This window comes from Lepus europaeus, chromosome 15 (assembly GCF_033115175.1).
Source record: "Lepus europaeus isolate LE1 chromosome 15, mLepTim1.pri, whole genome shotgun sequence".
In the NCBI taxonomy this organism is placed as follows: domain Eukaryota; kingdom Metazoa; phylum Chordata; class Mammalia; order Lagomorpha; family Leporidae; genus Lepus; species Lepus europaeus.
The window spans coordinates 11,238,846-11,257,934 of record NC_084841.1 but is presented as its reverse complement, the minus strand read 5'-3'; the positions used below and the strand labels follow the sequence as shown (position 1 = coordinate 11,257,934).

The 19,089-nt window shown below is 53.6% G+C and overlaps 1 protein-coding gene across 1 annotated transcript in view; it reads left to right on the top strand.

Annotated features, from left to right (window-relative positions):
• Positions 1 to 19,089, top strand: part of ANKH (ANKH inorganic pyrophosphate transport regulator) — a 141,064-nt gene that overhangs the window by 114,430 nt on the left and 7,545 nt on the right. The gene's annotated exons all lie outside the window — the stretch shown is intronic.

The following is a 19,089-nucleotide window of genomic DNA, read 5'->3' as shown; positions in this document are numbered from 1 at the left end:
CGTTGCCAACTACACAGTACCAGAGACTGGGTGAGTTTTAACAAGAAGACGTTTGCTTTGGCTCATGGCCCGCGTCTGGTGACGCCTTCTTGCTGGTAGAATCCCAGTGCGGTGGCGAGCGGTGTCACGCGGCGAGGGGCAGGGTGCATGTGCGTGTCCTCTGTTCTCCCTGACCTTACAAAGCCCGGGCAAGCATCCACCCTGCTGACCTTGTCTGAGTCTTCCAATCCCCTCCGAAGGCCCCTCCTTGACCCCATCATAGATCAAGTTCCCACCCCCCCATCCCTTGCACTGGGGATTCATCAAAGCACAGCTGAACCAGAACATCAATGGGACCCGACGTGGCACCAGACGGTACAAATCACTGGTTTTTGGCGCCACCTGTCAGCACGCACCCATGTTCTGAAGGAGTGTGAGAAGCATGGCCAGGGAGGGGAGTGGGGGACTGCTCTTAGACCCCAGGCCGGCTGGGCAGTGACTCCATGCCCTCCCAGGCCATGGGGTGGTGAAGCCTGGGCCCCCCGGCTCCCTGCACGCGCCCTGTGGTCTGAGTCCCCCCAGAGAAGGCTCCCAGGCTGTGCCCTCACGTGAGAACAGGTTCGTTTTCGGTTCCCAGTGGTGGTTCTACAGAAGGGGCAGCGTGGCCCGGGAGGGCTTAGTGACGGCTTCCAGGAGTAAGACCCCCTGCTTGTCTGTGGCTTTGCTGTATGTCCGCGTACGGGTGTGAAGGAGCAGTCCGCTGGGCGTTTTCTCCTCTCCTGGCGGGCACGTTACAGTGCAGGGAGCAAGCCCGGGTTCACCTGGTGCCAGCCCGGACTCCCCGGCAGCCATGCGCGGGACGTCGTGGCTAACACAGGGGCGTGTGGGGGCCGAGGGGGCTTCCCCGCTTGCTGAGGTCAATCCTGCTCGGCGGCCTTGAGGCATTTGGACCTCTGCATGTGACGATTTTCCTGGGGTGGGGCCCTGAGACTCTGGATGGCTTCACTGGCCCCCGGCACGTGGGGGACCCCAGCAAAGCCCAGGTGAAACATCTCAAAATACTTCTGTGTAAATGATCTCAAAATGTCCCAAAAGTGCCAAAAATATGTATCTGCGCTGCAAGGAGTTCATGCTGTCACGGGATTAAGATAGGTTTATTTTGGTCATTTTGTCATTTTGAAAGCCATGCATAGTGTCTTTCGAATATGTGTTTTCCATGAACTTTTCTGAAGACACCCTCATGGTTCCCTCAAGCTGTGCATGTGGGAGGCACGCAGGCGGGTCCTGAAATGCCCGAGAGCCCCAGGGCTGTTTGGTATGCTTGAAGCAGGGAGCGCTCACTTGGGAAGACCATCCACTGTGTCCCTCCTGCACCCAACACCCAGCCTTTGCTCGAAATGTCCCTTTCTCAGCACTGCGTGTGCGGCACTGGGCAGAACGGCCTCCTGTTCAGACACGGTCCACAGGTTTGAATTTTGCCATGGAGTTGTCCTCTGAGCCCGGTGCACCTGATAGACCCAGAAATCCATGCCCACGAGACCCATTCAACCTTACCTGGTGCCAGCAGCTGGCGTGGCCCTGTCTGGGATCCTCCCTGGGAAGGCTACTTTGCTGATGTGGCTTCAAGGACCTTCCCAGAGGGCCCTGGGTGCATTCACCTCTGATCCCCCACAGAGCCTCACCCTGGACAGGGCCGCACGTCATGCTGTGTTACCTGGGGCTCTTCTGACCCTTGGCTGCCCTCTCTCTGTTGATTCCGAAGGGGAGCAAGGGCAAGAATAGATGCAGAGGAATTTTGCTGAAATTGGAGTTGGGGCTACAGAGCGTGTAGGGGTGAACCCTGGAGTTACAGGGTCTAGGTTCAAATCATTGCTCACCCATTAGGTGGCTTTGGGAAAGCCATGTAAAACTGAGGGCCTCATGGGCCAGCGTTGTCGCCACCTGTGACAGTGGCATCCCATATGGACACCAGTTTCTGTCCCAGCTGCTCCACTTCTGATCCAGCTCCCTGCTGGTGCTCTGGGAGGGCAGCAGAGGATGGCTCAGGAGCTTGGGCCCCTGCCACCATGTGGGAGACCCAGATGAAGCTCCTGGTTAGGCCTGGCTCAGCCATTTGGGGAGTGAGCCAGCAGATGGGAGATTCATTCATTCACTCATTCTCTCTCACACCCCACTTCCCGCCCCCCCGCCCCAAATAAATAAATCTTAAAAAACAAAACTTTTTGGCTTCAGTTTCCCTCCATGGAGATGGTAAGAGTTACCCACCTCGTAAGAGTTTCAAAAGCAGCGCTCACTGAGCCACGTGCCCGGCTTGTGCTGTGAGCAGAGAGCTGGCAGTCCTCGGGCACGGGAGTCAGGAGGGGATGACCGTGTGTGTTCACAAATGGCTGTTGGTATATTTGATGCCAAAGAATAATTTGGGGAAATATACACGAGGGCAATTCAGAAACCTCATGGAAGTAGAATTAAACGTTTATTTTGCTATAAAAATTTTGAAATCCATGTATCATTTTTATGCTATATTTTTTCCATGAAGTGTTTGTTTTGTTTTTTTTGTTTGTTTGTTTGTTTGTTTTTTTAATTAAAGAGCTACAGAGAGAGAAAGAGAGAGATCTTCCATCTGCTGGTTCATTCCCCAAATCTGCATTAGCCAGGGCTGGTCCAGGCTGAAGCCAGGAGCCAGGATCTTCATCTGGGTCTTCCCCAGGAGTGCGGAGGCCCAAGGACCTGGGCCATCTTCCACTGCTTTCCCAGGTATATTAGCAGTGAGCTGGATCAGAAATGGAGCAGCCAGGACTTGAACCGGTGCCCATATGGGATGCTGGTGTAGCAAGCTCAACTTGTTATCCCACAACACTTGCCACTCCATGAGGTTTTTGAAGCCTCCTTATGTAGCTGTCTAAATTTTTTTCTTTTGGTGTTTTGAAAACTACATCCCTTAACAGGCAGTTCTAGTGAGACACTCTGTAGACAGACTGTGCAGTAGACAGGAGTCACAGCCATCACCCCTCCCTGTTTGTAGCCACCCAGCTCCAGGCACAGGCCATGCTCACCCAGCCTGTAGGCCTCTTGGAGCCCCACAGCCGTGAGCACAGAGTAGGAGGCAGCATGTGTGGTCTCTGACTTGCTGTTGGATGGAGCTTAGACTCCACCAGAATGCTAGAACATGCCGATCTGGACAGGGTGCATGCCCTGTGTTCGTGGAATCATCAGAGCAGAAAGAACATGGGTAGCTAGAAATACCTTCTCCTGTGGGGCACGGCCCAGTCACCGGAGCCACGTGAGGGCATGCTCCGGGTGCCTGCCTCATCTCTGTCCCCATGCGCTCACTCCCACAGCCTGGCCTCCCCGATGCTCGAATCTGTCCTCACGCCACCCCGTCCCGTGTCAGGACGATGCCGGCATTGCCAAACACACCTGACCCTGGGCTGTGAAGCAGAGACGCTGTCAGTGGGGACTGATGGTGCCTGGGGATTCTAGGGGGAAGAGCATGGACAGGTGTGTTTCTTCCTCCAGCCAGCGTCCAAGCTCCTACTACGTGCTGGGCACTGAGCTGGCCAGGGTGAGACACAGCCCCTTCCCTGGGGAAATCAGCGCCGGGAGGAAGACTGTCAGGCAGCACAGCTCCCCGGATGGTGTTGGGTGGTGTGTGTTTCCAGGAGCCGCTGTAGCAAATCGCTGCAAACTTGGAGGGTTTAACCAACAGAAATGCACTTGTCTGCAGTTCCAGAGGCCCAGTGGGGTCCACTGGGCTGAAATCAAGGTGTTGGCAGCCCCGCCTGCCTACCTGTCCCACCTCCCACAGGGCCCTAGGGAGAATCCCCACCTTACCTAGCTTACCTTGGCCTATCACTCAAATTTTGGCCTCTGTCTGCGTTCCACCTCTTCTGTGCATCTTTATCAAATCTTCCTTTCTCGGGGCTTGTATGGAGGCACTTAGGGCCTCCTCACGTCCTCTCACCTGGAGATCCTCCGTATAGTCACTTCTGTCACCATCAAGGTCACCCGTGGCTGCTACATCCACAGGTCAGCTGACCTTGTGCCAAAAATAATCAAGGAAAAGATGGCGTCTGTACCGACCACAGACAAGCATTTGTCTTTCATTAATCCCCAAACATTAGCAACAATTCACATCCTCAGCAATGTGGAAATGACCTAAAGCGTAGCAGGAGGTGTGGGTGGGTTCTAGGCCAGCGCTGTGCTGCCTTACTTAAGGCACTGGGACATCCGGGGAGTTTGGTGGCTGCAGGGACTCCTTGAGCCAGCCCCCTGCGGATGCTGAAGGATGACTGTGCCCACCCACTCTGCAGGTGGGCAGGGAATCTGTCTTTGGGTGGCCTGGGTGCAGCTACTGCAGTAGGAGCAGGTGCTCTAGAGAAAACTAAGGGAAAGGAGGAGGGTGGTGGGGGAGAGGCTACCTTAGACGGGACAGTGAGGGGAGCCCTCTGTGGGCACCAGCAGCCCTGGGCTCCCTGTGCGTGGCCGTGGCCTGCTCCCTACACACCCGGTCACTGTTTAATCAAGGTGTGAGCACTGCATCTGCTGTTTCGTGGCCCCCATGTGGAAGAAGTGTTAGGTTGCCTCAGGAGCAGAGAGCGCGGATGAAGGCCATGGTTTTGCTATCCCACTGTGGAGAGGGCCATTGTTACCTGTGTTTCCACACTGCATCTCCTCTGAGAACGTGGAGCACAAACTCCAAGTCAAGATTTGGCTGAGTCTGGGGGACTGGGATTGTTCAGCTTTATCATTGCCACGAATGCAGCGAAGGCCACCCTGGCTTGTCAGTTAGCCACGTGGCACTGTGAGCAGGTCACCCGGGAGGCCCAGTGAGATCCAGGTGACTGGGCTCTTGGGGCAGTTGAGGCCCAGCCCCTTCTGGACCGCATTCCTGGGTACTTGGCAGCCTGGAGGCCCCGGGCGTCTCCCTGCGTCTCCGCTTCCTCGGTCCCATCCACAGCACCTGTGGCAGGGGAGTTGGTGAGCCGACCGGAGTGCGCTGCGCCCTCTCCCTGGCGTGGGTCTTCAGATCCCTCTTCAGCCAGTTTGCTGGTGCCCCCGCCCCCCACTTTCCAGCTGACCCTGGCAGAGGTAAAGGGGTGGATCTGGGGTCCACACCAGCCCCTGGTGATCCCGTCTTCGCTTTCCTGGTCTTAGCACTTTGTCCCTGCAGCGTCCCAGGCGCTCACGTCCACACCTCCTCCTCCTCCAGGCCTTGGCACCACCGCCCCCAGGCCTCTGCTCACCCTGCCCATGCTCTCTCGGCAGCCGACCCGGCCCACGGGCCCACTGAGAAGTGACAAAAGTCCTAGGGGAAGGAGCCCCTTAGCGTCCACCCCCTCTGCCCGCAGCACCCCTGAGGATTGTCCTGCAGCTCCCAGGGGACACGGTGGTCCTGTGCTTTGCCCTCAGCCGCCCCCACCTCACAGCCCCCACGGTGCGTTCCAGCCGGCAGGTGCCTTTCCCAGCCCCAGGTCTGACTCTGGGCACCTTAGCACTGCCTGTGGGACTCGGCCACCGACTGCAGCCCCTGGGCCCGCCAGGAACGCTGAAGAGAGCCCACAGGGGCAGGTGGGGCCGGGGTGCTTCGCTGAGTCATCGGCACCGCCTCTGGCCTGGGGAACCCCGACACCCTCGGCCGCCTCTCTGTCCACCCCCGCCCCCTGCTGGCTTCTCTTCTGGCTGTGTTTTCTGTTTTGAGAAGCTCCCTCTTTTAGAAGCTCTGCTGCCATCGGGGCAGACTTACCTTTTCCACAGTCTTTGACATCAGCTTCCTTAATTCCTTTTGAAAAGACGGTCCTGGTTCCTGACCATCAGAGAGGTCCCCCAGCCTGTCCCGGCCCTCCCTGCGCTGTTTTCCTCCCTGCCTGTCGGAATCGGGCCCAGTGAGCGAGGCTGCTCTCATCTCGGGCCGGCTGCCCGGGGTGAGGCTCGTTGTCGAGGTGTGAGGGGGGTACCTGCTGCAGAGAGGAGGGGGGACTCCCTGGCCTGCTCAGGGGCCCCTGAGACCCATCTCTGTAGAAACCTGGGCCACGGACCAGTTGGCCACCTCTGCCGGGCTGTGCTGCCTGCCAGAGACCAGGAGGTAAAGCAGTCCATTCACGAGCAGGGCTCCCAGGAAACGCAAGGTGAGGTGCTGGTATTGACATCTTGGTCCCAGGCGTCAAAACCTCAGAACTCAGACCAACCCAAGGGGGAAGGAAACAGGCTGTGGTAGTGGTAGAGGAGGAGGCAGCCCGGGAAATCCTCTGTGGCAGGGCCTTCTCCCGGGGACAGCCCCAAGAGGGGCGGCTAACCCAGAGTCACGGGGTGAGCTGCTCGTGAGAGGCCCGCACCGGGAGCTCCTGCCCCTCTCCCCCTTCCGAGCCTGTGCCAGGTCACTGTCAGTGACCAGCGAGAGTATTTATAGGCTTCCTAATCCCCCTCCAGATCCGGCCACCTGCTCCAGCCGCGACTTCTGAGCAGCTCTGAGATGCTGTTGGCCACAGAGAGGAGATGCCTGGGCAGCAAAACACCCACCCAGAGGCCTCCTGAGCCTCCGTTTCCCAGTTAGGGGACTCTCATGCTTTCAGGATCAGCTCGGGCCATTGCAGCTCAAGACGAGCTCCTTCCTCGGCCGCGGTTTTGTATGTGATCCGCACCCAGCAGGGAGGGGCTCGCCGTGTGGGCAGCCTTGGCTTCCCCTATGGCCGCCTCGCAGGACAGCGTGCCAGGAGTCCCTAGTCCTGGTTGGATCCCGTTGTTTGCAGCTGCCTCTCGGTAGCTCCAAGTCCCTCGGTTGTGTGCTTGAAAGCAACAAGAGCCGAGCCAACAGAGTCAACCCCACTTGGGCACGTTTTCCAAGTTCAAGTTCAGTTCTTGAGAATGACCCCGACTCACCTTCCTGTTGCTCAGCTTACCCACAAGCCCGCACTGTCCCCGCGCCGTCCTGGGCAGATACTTACGGCCTTATTCCCGCCGTGGTACCACGCCGACCCTGTGTCTGAAACAAAGGCAGCCTGTTGGAGCTTTGTTTCTGCCAGGGCCCCCGCCCCCGCGCCATGAGGTGGAGACTGCTGCCCATTGTCCCATTGTCCAGGGGAAGAAAATGACTCCCTTGTGCACAGGGCATGGCCCCAGGATCAAAGGTAAACCAGCAGCATTCACGACTGTCCCTGGCAGGGGGCGGGCCTGCACAGCAGGGGGCGCTGTGGTGCACTGGGCCAGCGCTAAGGCACCCTGGAATGAGGGAGACAGGGAGGTTTCCTGGCTGAAATCTTAGTCCCACCCTTCACCAGCAGGCGACCTGGTCCCTGTAGGCCCTGAGGAACAGAAAAGCAAGGCAGCCGTCCAGGCAGTGATCAAGGATGAAGTATAACACAGCATGGGGAGCTCTGGGCGCATGAGGCACAGTTTGGTGGGGTCAGTCCCTGCCCACTTCTCTCTGGAGCACCCGTTGTCCAGCGTGCACTATTAAGTCAGCACGCGCTGCAGATTTGAAGGCTCGATTGCTTTGGGGGGTGGGGAGGTGATACAGGAGACATTAAACCAGTTAAGACTGGTTCCTCACTCTACCTGAGCGCCGTTCATGAAATGCCAATGCTACGAGGGGCAGGTTCCAGGGTTCTGAGTTGTAAAATACACGTATGATCTTAACGGTCTTTCAGTGCACATTTAAATGGTTCACACAGTTGTGCCTCTGTCACACCATGCATCCACTGGGCTTTTCATTGTGCAAAAATGAAACCGCCCCCATTACACCGTAACTCCCCATGGCCCTCTCCTTGGCCGCACATGGGCTCCAGGCTGTTAACAGTCAAGGGAGAGGAAAGGCCAAGGAGAAGCTGGGCCGTGGACTTTCTGAAGATTCCTCAGGTTGGGTAAGAACAGGAAAGAAACTTTCTACAGATGCAAAGACTGGGCTGAAATTTGAGCCACAGCGCCCTCTGCAGGCTCAGTGCATGGCTCCCCCTGCTGTTTGAAGTCTGTATTGGTTCTTGGAACCCAGGCTGTGTGGCTTTCAAGAATTTGAGTCAGGCAGGCAGGGCTTCCATGAAGTCTGTGTGGATTTGATAATTTCACTAAACCTGGATGATAGCAGCAATTATTTGGGTTTCATGTTCTTTAATATGAGCTACATCAGAAAGTGTTTTTTTTTTAACCATGAATACACTATAAACATAGATGGTTGTACCGACTCCTTATGGAAGTATTTAAGACAGATGTAGGAAGGTACTTTAAAAAGTGCAATTAAAAGATGCTATTTGTGGTGCAGAAATATTTTTTAAGATTTATTTGAAAAGCAAGAAAGAGCCGGCGCCGCGGCTCACTAGGCTAATCCTCCGCCTTGCGGCGCCAGCACACTGGGTTCTAGTCCCAGTCGGGGCTCTGTATTCTGTCCCAGTTGCTCCTCTTCCAGGCCAGCTCTCTGCTGTGGCCAGGGAGTGCAGTGGAGGATGGCCCAAGTGCTTGGGCCCTGCACCCGCATGGGAGACCAGGAGAAGCACCTGGCTCCTGGCTTCAGATCAGTGCGGTGCGCCGGCCGCAGCGTGCTACAAAAGGAAGACCTCTCTCTCTCACTGTCCACTCTGCCTCTGCCTGTCAAAAACAACAAAAAGTAAGAGCAATCTCCCACCTGCTGGTTCACTGCACAATAGTAGCTCACAGCTGCTGGGGCGGGGCCAGGCCACAGCCAGGAGCCCGAGGGGCAGCCCCGCCCAGACAGGAGTCCCTTCCTGCAGGGGTCATGCAGGCTTGCACACACTGGGCTCCATGGCTGCGTTCACACATCATGTCTCCTGCAGGCCTTTCCACCCTGGTAAAAATGACAGGTGATTTTATTTCTTCAAAACTGGGAATCCCCCTGATTCTAAGACTCGGTCGTGATGAAATGCTGAGTCATCCCACTGGGGATGTGGTGACTCGTCATGTACTCGGTGTCAGCTCTCTGAGAGGAACCATCCAGCCCGTGTGACAGCTGGCAAGGACATGAGACGCTGTGGCAAGGACAGGCCAGCGGCATCCCCAGAGGGTGGCCGCATGTCACTACGCCCTGCTCCTCTCCCTCAGGCTTGCCCCTCCGCCCCTCATGGACTTCTGCCCTGCTCGCCACCTCGACACACACCTGCTCACGTACGCCCACGCGTGTGTCAGTCTGTGGCTCCTGTCTCTGTCGGACTGGAAGCCAGAGCCGGGATCCTGACGTGCAGAGCCCTTCATGAGCTGGTCCCGCTCCCACATGTGTGCAGCCCGCAGGACTGGACACTAAGACTCGGAGGGCCAGGTGAGGCCCCTGCAGTCAACCCCAGCCACCTCTGGAATGGCGCCTGTGTTTGCGTGCTCTCTGACACAGTCCTGCCCTGTTCTGGCTCCTCCGCCCCCACGGTGTCAAGTCAGTGTGCCTTCAGCATGGAGGGACGTGGGACACAGTTTCCCAGGATGCTGGCTGCTAAACCCCAGCTGCCAGCCCCTCTGAAAGCTGCACATCCCTGCCACGAGCCCTCCCCTGTGAGGACATTCGCAGAGGCCTTTATAATCAAAAATGCTCTATGTGGAAACCAGGAAAAACTACGAGGAGGAAAATGAAACCAGTCCTCTCTGAGCACCCACAGATGACTCCACTCTTAGCCTTTTACTCCAGGCTCTGCAAACCTTGCAGGGGACTCACCACTGACACTGAGGGACGTCACTGCAGGTGCCCGGTGCTGGGAGACGCACCGTGTGTGTGGCACAGTGCCCTGCAGCATGGGCTCCACACACGTGCCGCCCGCCATGCGTCTGTGACGTGCAGGGAGCTGGCACTGCAGGGTAGCTCCGCTAGATCCCGAGTCCCACCCATACTTCAGCTGCCATGCTGTTGTACCTGAGCGAGTGTGAACAAAGGAGCACCACACATTGATAACATCTGATGGTCCTTTATTGCCGGCGGTGGAGAGTGGGCTCATGCCCTAAAGAACTCTCGGCCCTGAAGCCCAAAGCAACAGGGTTTATAAAGGCAAAAACCACAAAATCGGGAGGGGAATACATGGTTACTGGGGTCAAGCTGACCTAAAACCTATGCAAAACTAGTATCAATTATAATCTTTTTTTTTTTTAACAGGCAGAGTGGATAGTGAGAGAGAAAGACAGAGAGAAAGGTCTTCCTTTTTGCCGTTGGTTCACCCTCCAGTGGCCGCTGCGGCCGGCGCATCTCGCTGATCCGAAGCCAGGAGCCAGGTGCTTCTCCTGGTCTCCCATGAGGGTGCAGGGCCCAAGCACTTGGGCCATCCTCCACTGCCTTCCCGGGCCATAGCAGAGAGCTGGCCTGGAAGAGGGGCAACCGGGATAGAATCCGGCACCCCGACCGGGACTAGAACCCGGTGTGCCGGCGCCGCAAGGCGGAGGATTAGCCTGTTAAGCCACAGCGCCGGCCACAATTATAATCTTGACAATACCAGTTACAATCTTAACAATTTTAATTATAATATTGGCATTAATCAAGGTATTGGTTTTAATCATATGTAGGACATAGACAAATTACATTTTTATCATTAACCCAGGTGCAGCCTATCCACTTCCAAGCTTGAGCGATCATGCTAGGGGGTTTCTATGCTCTGCCAAGTGTGATGTAGTGGACCGCTAGATTATAGTTTCAGACCAGACTCTCATGGTGTTGGGGGGGGCACCTTCCCAGAATGGAGTCTCGGGTTCTCCAAAATGGAGTCCCTACTGTCAAGGTACTACTTCAGTGCTAAGGGGCAGGCTCTCAGGGAAGCAGGGCACGGACTCCGTTTGTGGAGCCAACTCCAGACTGCAGTGTGGACCAGTGCAGACAGCTGGCAGACGGACCCTCTGGGTCGCACTGCCCTCACGGCAGCCCTGAGAGGGACGCACCACCTCCACAGCACAGAGGCTGAGTCGTTGAGAAACTGACCCAGAAGCAGACTTCCGAGAAACAGCGAGGTGGGAACCAACCCAGGCAGTCGCCGGGGCCAAGCTTGTAACCACCTCTGGATTCCATTGTTGTTGAAGGTTTACCATGGCTTACCCTATGAGGACTTACACCCAATTAAGCATCTAATGAGCCTTTCTAAGTAAAAGCTCCAAGTAAAGATGATGTCCAGGGCCAACTGTTAATTCAGAACAGCCATGTGTGCCTCGCTCTTTGTTTTTGTTTAACTGTAGAGGATGAGAATCGCTCACTAGCTGCTGATCCTGAGTATTCTGGGTAGTGGGGAAAGCTCTGAGTTTCCCAGAAGCACGGGCAACAGCTTGTGGAAATTAAGTCAGACCCACGAGCAGAATGGAGTCCTCTGGGACATGCAAATGGCTGCCCCCTTGTTTGGGATCCAATGCCAGAGTCTTGGGAAAGAGACTTGCAGCTCAGGGTCCACTGTGAGGGTGGGGAATCAGGTCTTGCTCAGGGTCCCTCTGCCATGGATCCAGTTGCAGTTGACCCAGTCTGGACCATCATAGACCCAGGCAGGTGTTGCCCTCTGCGTACTTCGTTTCCTGACACTCCAGATACTCCAGGCTGATTATCTTACATATCCCTGGTCCTATCTGGGGACCTTCCTGTGTGCTAAAACTTTGTCGTAACTTAGTTCATTGCTACATGGATATAGGAGCAAGTGGAAAGTACTATCCCCAATGCAGAACAACCACAAACAGTTAAAACCTGGGGAGAAGGTGAACTTGCACGTCTATCCACCCAACCAAGTCCTCATCAGAAACCATGACCGTGACAGGTTCACGGCTGGGAAACTGCATCTTCAGGTTGTGAACTAGGAAGGCACAGCCTGGTGGCCATTTCGTTTCTTCTCTCTCTCTCTCTCTCTCTCTCTCTCTCTCTCTGCCTGTCAAAAAAAAAGAGAGAGAGAGAAAGGTCTTCCTTCCGCTGGTTCACCTTCCAAATGACCGCTACAGCCGGCGCACTGTGGCGATCCGAAGCCAGGAGCCAGGTACTTCCTCCTGGTCTCCCACGCAGGTGCAGGGTCCAAGCACTTGGGCCATCCTCCACTGCCTTCCCAGGCCACAGCAGAGAGCTGGACTGGAAGAGGAGCAACCGGGACAGAATCCAGTGCCCCAATCAGGACTAGAACCCGAAGTACCGGTGCCTCAGGCGGAGGATTGGCCAAGTGAGCCGTGGCACCGGCCAGTGGGCCATTTCTAAAGAGAGGCTAATGCCACTAAAGACATGGGGACAGTGCCCAAGGACCACAAGGGCAGCACAGGGCACAGATCTTGAAACACAAACGAGTCTCTCAGAGTGGACATTTCATGGTCAGGACCTGGTGCTTGGAAAAAGAATCCCAATCAAAGAAATGAGGAGTATGGGTCTTCATTTTCCTTTAACAACATTTTTTAAAAAGAAAGAAAACAGTAACTTTAGATTTACAGGAAGGTAGCACACGGAGTCTCTGTCCCCACGTCTCCCTCACATCTGGCTTGATGGAACATGTGTCATAAGCAAGGAGCCCACATTGCTGCCTGGGAACCAAACTCCATCGTTTATTTGGATTTCACCGGTGTTTTTCCTCATGGCCCTCTGCTGTTCCAGGATCCCGTCCAGGAGGCCACATTGCGTTGAGTCACCGTGTCTCCTCAGCCTCCTCCGGGCTGTGACGGCGTCTCAGACCTTCCTTGTTTTCGTGGCCTTGACAGTGGTGAGGAGTCCTGGTCAGGTGTTTGGTAGAATGGCCCTCAGTGTGGCTCTCTTGGAGGTTCTCCTCACTGTGAGACTGGGCCTTTGGGTTTGGGGGCAGAAGACCCTTCTCTTAAGGGTATGAGCTGTGGACATGAGCGAGCACCATTGACTTGACCTTGGTCACCAAGGTAATGTTTGGTGGGGTTCTCTATGTCTGCGCTGTTCTCTGTGGTGCACCTCCCACCTCAGAAGGGGTAGTTAAGGAATTCCTTAGCATTTTCTCCAGCAGGGACAGGGAACGTCCAGCCTGTGGATCCTACAAGGCCCGTGAAATCATGTGGTCTGGCTCTGCCAAGGCAACCACAGGCAGGTCTTGAAATTCACTAAATCGATAGCAGGTTAATTTTTAAGCTGATTATTTTGGATAGCCCACAAATGATGCTGTAAATATCCAAATGGGGGCCTGCATTGTGGCACAGGGGGTTACGCTGACATCTGTGATGCCGGCATCCCATATGGGTGCTGGTTAGAGTCCCAGCTGCTCCACTTCCATTCCAACTATCTGCTAATGATGGCCCAAATACTTCCATCCCTGCGGAGACCCAGATGCAGCTCCTGGCTTTGACCTGGCCCAGTCCCAGCCATCCTGGGCCATTTGGGAAGTGAACCCTCTCCTTCTATAATGCTTTCAAATAAATTAATCTTAAAAATAAGTAACTATCTGGCTGGTGCCGCAGCTCACTAGGCTAATCCTCCGCCTACGGCGCCGGCACCCCGGGTTCTAGTCCCAATTGTTACTCTTCCAGTCCAGCTCTCTGCTGTGGCCCGGGAAGGCAGTGGAGGATGGCCCAAGTGCTTGGGCCCTGCACCTGCGTGGGAGACCAGGAGGAAGCACCTTGCTCCCGGCTTCTGATAAGCACAGCGCTGGCTGTAGTGGCCATTTGGGGGGTGAACCAACGGAAGGAAGACCTTTCTCTCTCTCTCTCTCTCTCTCTCACTGTCTAACTCTGCCTGTCAAAAAAGAAAAAAAGTAACTATACAAATGGCCCTTGGCAGATAAAAGGTTGCCCACCCTTGTTCTGCAGGCTCTCTGTCCCTTTTCTCTAGTTTGTTCATTTAAGCTAGTGTGGATTCATGGATGTTGATCTTATACTTGGGTTTTCCTTCAAGACTACATGATTCGTTTTGTTGTTCAAACTGTCCCAGCACTGGGAACTTTCTAGTGGGCTCCCATATCCCTTAGACATGTCCCATTGTTTTGCTTTTTGAGCATTTGCTTGCTTTTTGCCACTCCCGGTAATGACAGGCTCCTTATCTTACGTATCTTATGTTAGGGTTAGGGTTTGGCTGCTGGGGGTGGGGCTTCCGGTGATGCACTTCCGGTGAAGGGGAGTGGTGGGGTTCCTAGGTTTAGGCATTAGGGTTAGGGTTAGGCAAAGCTCAAATAGGGCCAGGCACTGGGTCTGAGCCAGGCAGCCGGGGGTGGCTCAGTGGGTTAGGGCGCTAGGCTAGGGTTAGGGCCCTAGAATAAGCCATTGCTCTGAGGAGCCCTGGTTCTTTTGGATGATGAACAGAAAAACTGAGATCTGGGCCCTGGGTGGGTCGTTCTGTTTTGAAGGCTGCTTCCTAATGAGATAATATTGACAGCAAGCTCTGCAGCCGAAAACCTGGCACTGCAGCTTCTCAGAGGAACAAAACGTGTTCATTGTGAATAGTTTGCTGGATTTATGTTCTGGCTTGGAGAAGTCAATGTCATTAGACTGTGCAAATATTTGAAGAGCACAGCATGTCATGGTCACCTGGGGGCACATGTTCTGAGTCAGAACTACTGTGGGTGAACTCCGTAGAATGACACTTTCCTAAAATATTCTCTGCCGGGTGAACTCCCAGGGCTTCGTTTTCTGGAACAGACTGGTTACCCTGGGGTCTGGGGATCGTGTTAGGACTCGGTGCTTTGCGTGGAGAAAGCTGACCTGCAGATGAGGTGTCGTAGCTTTTAGCCAGCGCCATACCTACTTCCGAGTTCATGTTCTCCTTTCTGACGATGCAGGAAATGTTGTTGGGTTGAAGAACTTGCCAGAAGGCGAGGCAGCATTTCCATACTGGAAGCATGGCCCCAGCCTCAGATGTATTAGGGAAGAGGAAGGAGGTTCCTTCCTTTTGCTTTTCTCAGACTGCTCAAGCCCTCGTCTGCACTGAAAACTTAACAGTATCCCTAGCGGCCCTGTCTAGGCTCAAGGTATGTGGGGTTGAAAACTCTGGAAGCCTCTCTGAGCCATGTGGCCCTGATGAGGAGCCTGTAGGGTGCGCTTGGGCACAGAGAAACCAGATAAGGAGCACAGTGATTGAGCAGTGCCACATTAAATCATGCTGTGAACGTTTCCAGATAAATTGGAGATTGCTTCCCGTTAAGCTCCTGTTAGAATTCAACCATGTTGACTTTGTGATTGTATTCAGGGTCCCCCAAGTGTGGTCGCTGGCCCAGATGAGCTGTTGTGCTGTGACACACTCACTCTGGTCCTGATTGTACTCCTTCCTCCAAGGGTTGATGGATCATTTCCTACAAGGCAGTAAAGAGCCTCCAGGCGAGCATTATCCACTCAGAGGCCACAGGGAGAAAGTACTGGCTCATGTGCTGCAGAGGTGTGATGGCACCATCCTCCTCTCTGACAGGCCGCCACATCCTCCTCTTTTCTTGGGTGTCATTTAAAAGCCACTTTGATGATCTTACGAAGCCCAGAGAGACTGCAACATTAATTTGAGGCATTGTCTCATATTCACATGAACAATGGCTGCAAATTAAAGCATGCTGGCGACTCTGCTAGGTTGGGAGCAGGGTTGCCCAGGTCTCCCACTCTTCATCACTGCAGTAACACGGGCTGGCTTGCTCTCTGCAGCTCTAAGACACAGATTCTTCCCAGACTTCCAGGTGCTCTCTTACCTCAATTCTCTCCGGGTTTCCTGCCATGGGAAATATTGGGAGTCCCACAGCAAAGCTGGAAGGAGGGATACTCCACCTATTTGTTGGGATGGGGTATAGACAGGGTACTAAATTGCATCTTGATGCCACGCTCAGCATTTTTTGGAATTGTTATGTCAAATTGCCTCCGCAACTGGGCTGTCGCCACGAATGATGTCTCACCATTTGGGGCTGGCAGCACTGCAGTGGGAAAAGATGACAGGGCCACTTGTCCAGGGCATAGAAAATAAAGTCCGTGAAGTGTTTTTCCCTTCATGTCAAAGAAGGAGAGTACTCATACCAGCCAACAGGATTACACAGCAGTACATCTGCTGGTTTTGAACATAGTGGCATATACTCTCCTGATGCTGAAAATACGTAGGAAGAGAAAACTATTCCGTTAATAAAGTGACATATATTTACAATAGCTCCTCCAAGGTATTTTTAAAAAATTTCAACATGACATAGTAAATAAGACTAGCCTAATTCCAGGGAATTTAATTCACCCAAAGCCTAAGGGAGGTTACGTTCTCAAATTTCTGTGTTCCATTTTTTATGATGAATTCATTTTAGAGTATATTCAGCTTTATTTCAGAAAAGAATCACTTCCACGTAAAGCAGGTAGATATTTGATGGCGCTGGAATGGTTGTGACATCACTTTCCAAAGTTGTATCGATACTTTCAATTTAGTTTGTTAAATGAGCAAAATGTCAAGTCAGTTCTACAAGGATCCCACTAGCAGTAGCCACGCCACCCACTGCCTCCTCCCATCTCCCTTCCCAGATTGCTACCAAGATAACCTCCCCTCAGGTCCAGTGCTTTCCTTAAGCATCTTTGGTTTTTCCAGGATTTAACGACCATCTTAATTATTTTTCCTGCTCTTAGTGTATTGAATACTGATTTATCATCATACTTTCCATCACGTATACCTTGTGTCATGAATTCAGACCTAGTAGCAGTGCCACTTGTTCACATCCTCCAAGTGTCTCAGCCTCCTGACACCTGCTCCAGTGCAGATTCACTGCCTGTGGGCCAATCCAGCCTTCCTGGAATATTTTTTCAATGATTATTTTCATTTACTTTGAAGGCACAGTGAGAGTGCGAGATTGAGTCCATCTGCTGATTCATTCCCCAAATTCCCTTAGCAGTCAGTCTGACCCAGGCTGAAGCGGAAGACTGGAACTCTACCTGGGTCTCCCATGTGAATAGCAGGTGCCCAAGCACTTGAGCCATCACCTGCTTCCTCCCAGGATTTATTAGCATGAGGCTGGATGGAAAGCAAAGTACTCAGGACTCAAACCAGCACTGCAATATGGGTGCAGGCACCCCGAGCTTAAGGCAGGCTCAACCTCAGGCACCATGTGTGCCCCTCCTAGGGTCTCCTTTTACCTTCAATCCAGAGATCCCCCCTTTTTTCCTGTGGTTTCCTCTTTCTTCCCCTGTGACAGAGCCTACTCCCAATACTTTTTTTTAAGATTTATTTATTTACTTGAGGGGCAGAGTTACAGAAAGGCAGAGAGAGAGAAAAGTCTTCCATCTGCTGGTTCACTCCCTAGATGGCCATATGGTAGGAGCTGCACTGTTCTGAAGCCAGGTGCTTCTTCTTGGTCTCCCATGTGGGTGCAGGGGCCCAAGGACTTGGGCCGTCCTACACTACTTTACCAGGCCATAGCTGAGAGCTGGATTGGAAGTGGAGCATCCAGGACTTGAACTGGCACACATATGGAATGCCAGCACTGCAGGCTGCAGCTTTACCCACTACATCACAGCACCGGTTCAATTTTTTTTTTTTTTAAAAGTACGTGCAACAGGTCAATATTTTGAGACCTTGAATATTGAAAAAAAATTTTTTTTTGACAGAGTGGACAGTGAGAGAGAGAGACAGAGAGAAAGGTCTTCCTTTTGCCATTGGTTCGCCCTCCAATGGCTACTGCGATCGGCGCACCACACTGATCCGATGGCAGGAGTCAGGTGCTTATCCTGGTCTCCCATGGGGTGCAGGGCCCAAGGACTTGGGCCATCCTCCACTGCACTGCCTGGCCACAGCAGAGAGCTGGCCTGGAAGAGGGGCAACCGGGACAGAATCTGGTGCCCCGACTGGGACTAGAACCCGGTGTGCTGGCGCTGCAGGCGGAGGATTAGCCTATTGAGCCGCAGCGCCGGCCTCTAAAACTGCTGTTGTCTCACAGCTGGTGCAGAGTTCTGGATGGAAATCATTTTCCCTCCAAACTCACTACTTGGTATCTGCTAACTTTCAGTGTTGCCGGGATCCGTGTCCCCAGCACTGCCCGGTGATGGGGGGGAAGGGGTGTCTTTTCCCACCCACTGTGCCGCCTGCATTCCAGCACCGAGATTTTTGCTGTTTCTTCTTTCAAGAAACCCTACAATTTAAACGTTGGGCCTTTATTTTTATTAAATCTGTTTTTGTGGACTTCTCCAGCTTTATCTTACTGTCCATAAATTTTCCATTTCTGTCTCCATCTTCTTAATTACAAAAACTCGTTTTGTTCTGTGAATGTTTTTAGATAGCATTTCCATTCTAGCTTCATCCACACAGTATCTTGTCTGTGAGGACATCAGCGGGGAAGCTTTTCCCCCTGTGTTGTCCGCTTCGTCCTTGATTTTCTCATTTCTGCAGGTGAGGCACCTGCAGCTGATTAGAGGTTGAGCACTTGGGTGAGATTGTGGGCCTCCCTCAGGGCTGGTCAGGCGGGGCTGCCTCTTGAAGAGCCTGTCATTTTCAGAGACTTTAGGTCTTCCCTCTGGGGCTGGTCAGACTCCTCAGAGACCACGCAGGGCTCCTTTCGGGGGCACGGAACTGGCTTCCTGTATCCTGAGAACCGAACAGCAGACAGACAGGGTCAGCGTGTCCTGCTTCCCTTCATCCCCGGCACCTGGGTCATGGCTGGGCCTCGGTTGACCCTGTCCAGGGACAGTCCTGGCAGGTGCGGGGAGACCGTGGATGGGCTGCCTCCTAACTGGACTTCCCACCAGCCTGCTCTGGGCCCCCCTTCCTGATCTGTGGGGATGGACAGTGGGCAGAGGGCTCCACATTCACATCAGCTTCGGGTCACATCTGCCCTTGCCCATCTGCTTCCAAATTTTGTTGCTGCTCTTTTCTTAGTCTCTTAATCTTGAAAAGCTTACAGGCGAATAAATACTCTAAATACTAATATGCCACGTGGGGCAGAGAGTTAGGCCAACCCCGCTTCCTCTAATGCATCCTGGTAGGCAGTAGAAGATGGCTCAAGTGCTTGGGCCCCTGCCACCACATGGGAGACCAGATGGAGTTCTGAGCTTCTGGTGTCAGCCTGACTATTGTGGGCATTTGGGAAGTGAACCAACAGAAAAAGTCTCTCTCAGTTACTCTGCCTTGCAATTAGATGAAAATAAACAGTAAAAATACTAGTACTCGTTTTTCATTATGTGTGCTAGTTCAGTGCAGTTCTATGCACACCTAAATCTTTTAGGTTACTTTTTACTATTTTGTTAAAGTTGTAAAAATTGTCTCATGGCGTCCACCCTGAGCTAAGCTGTGTTGCAGCCTCG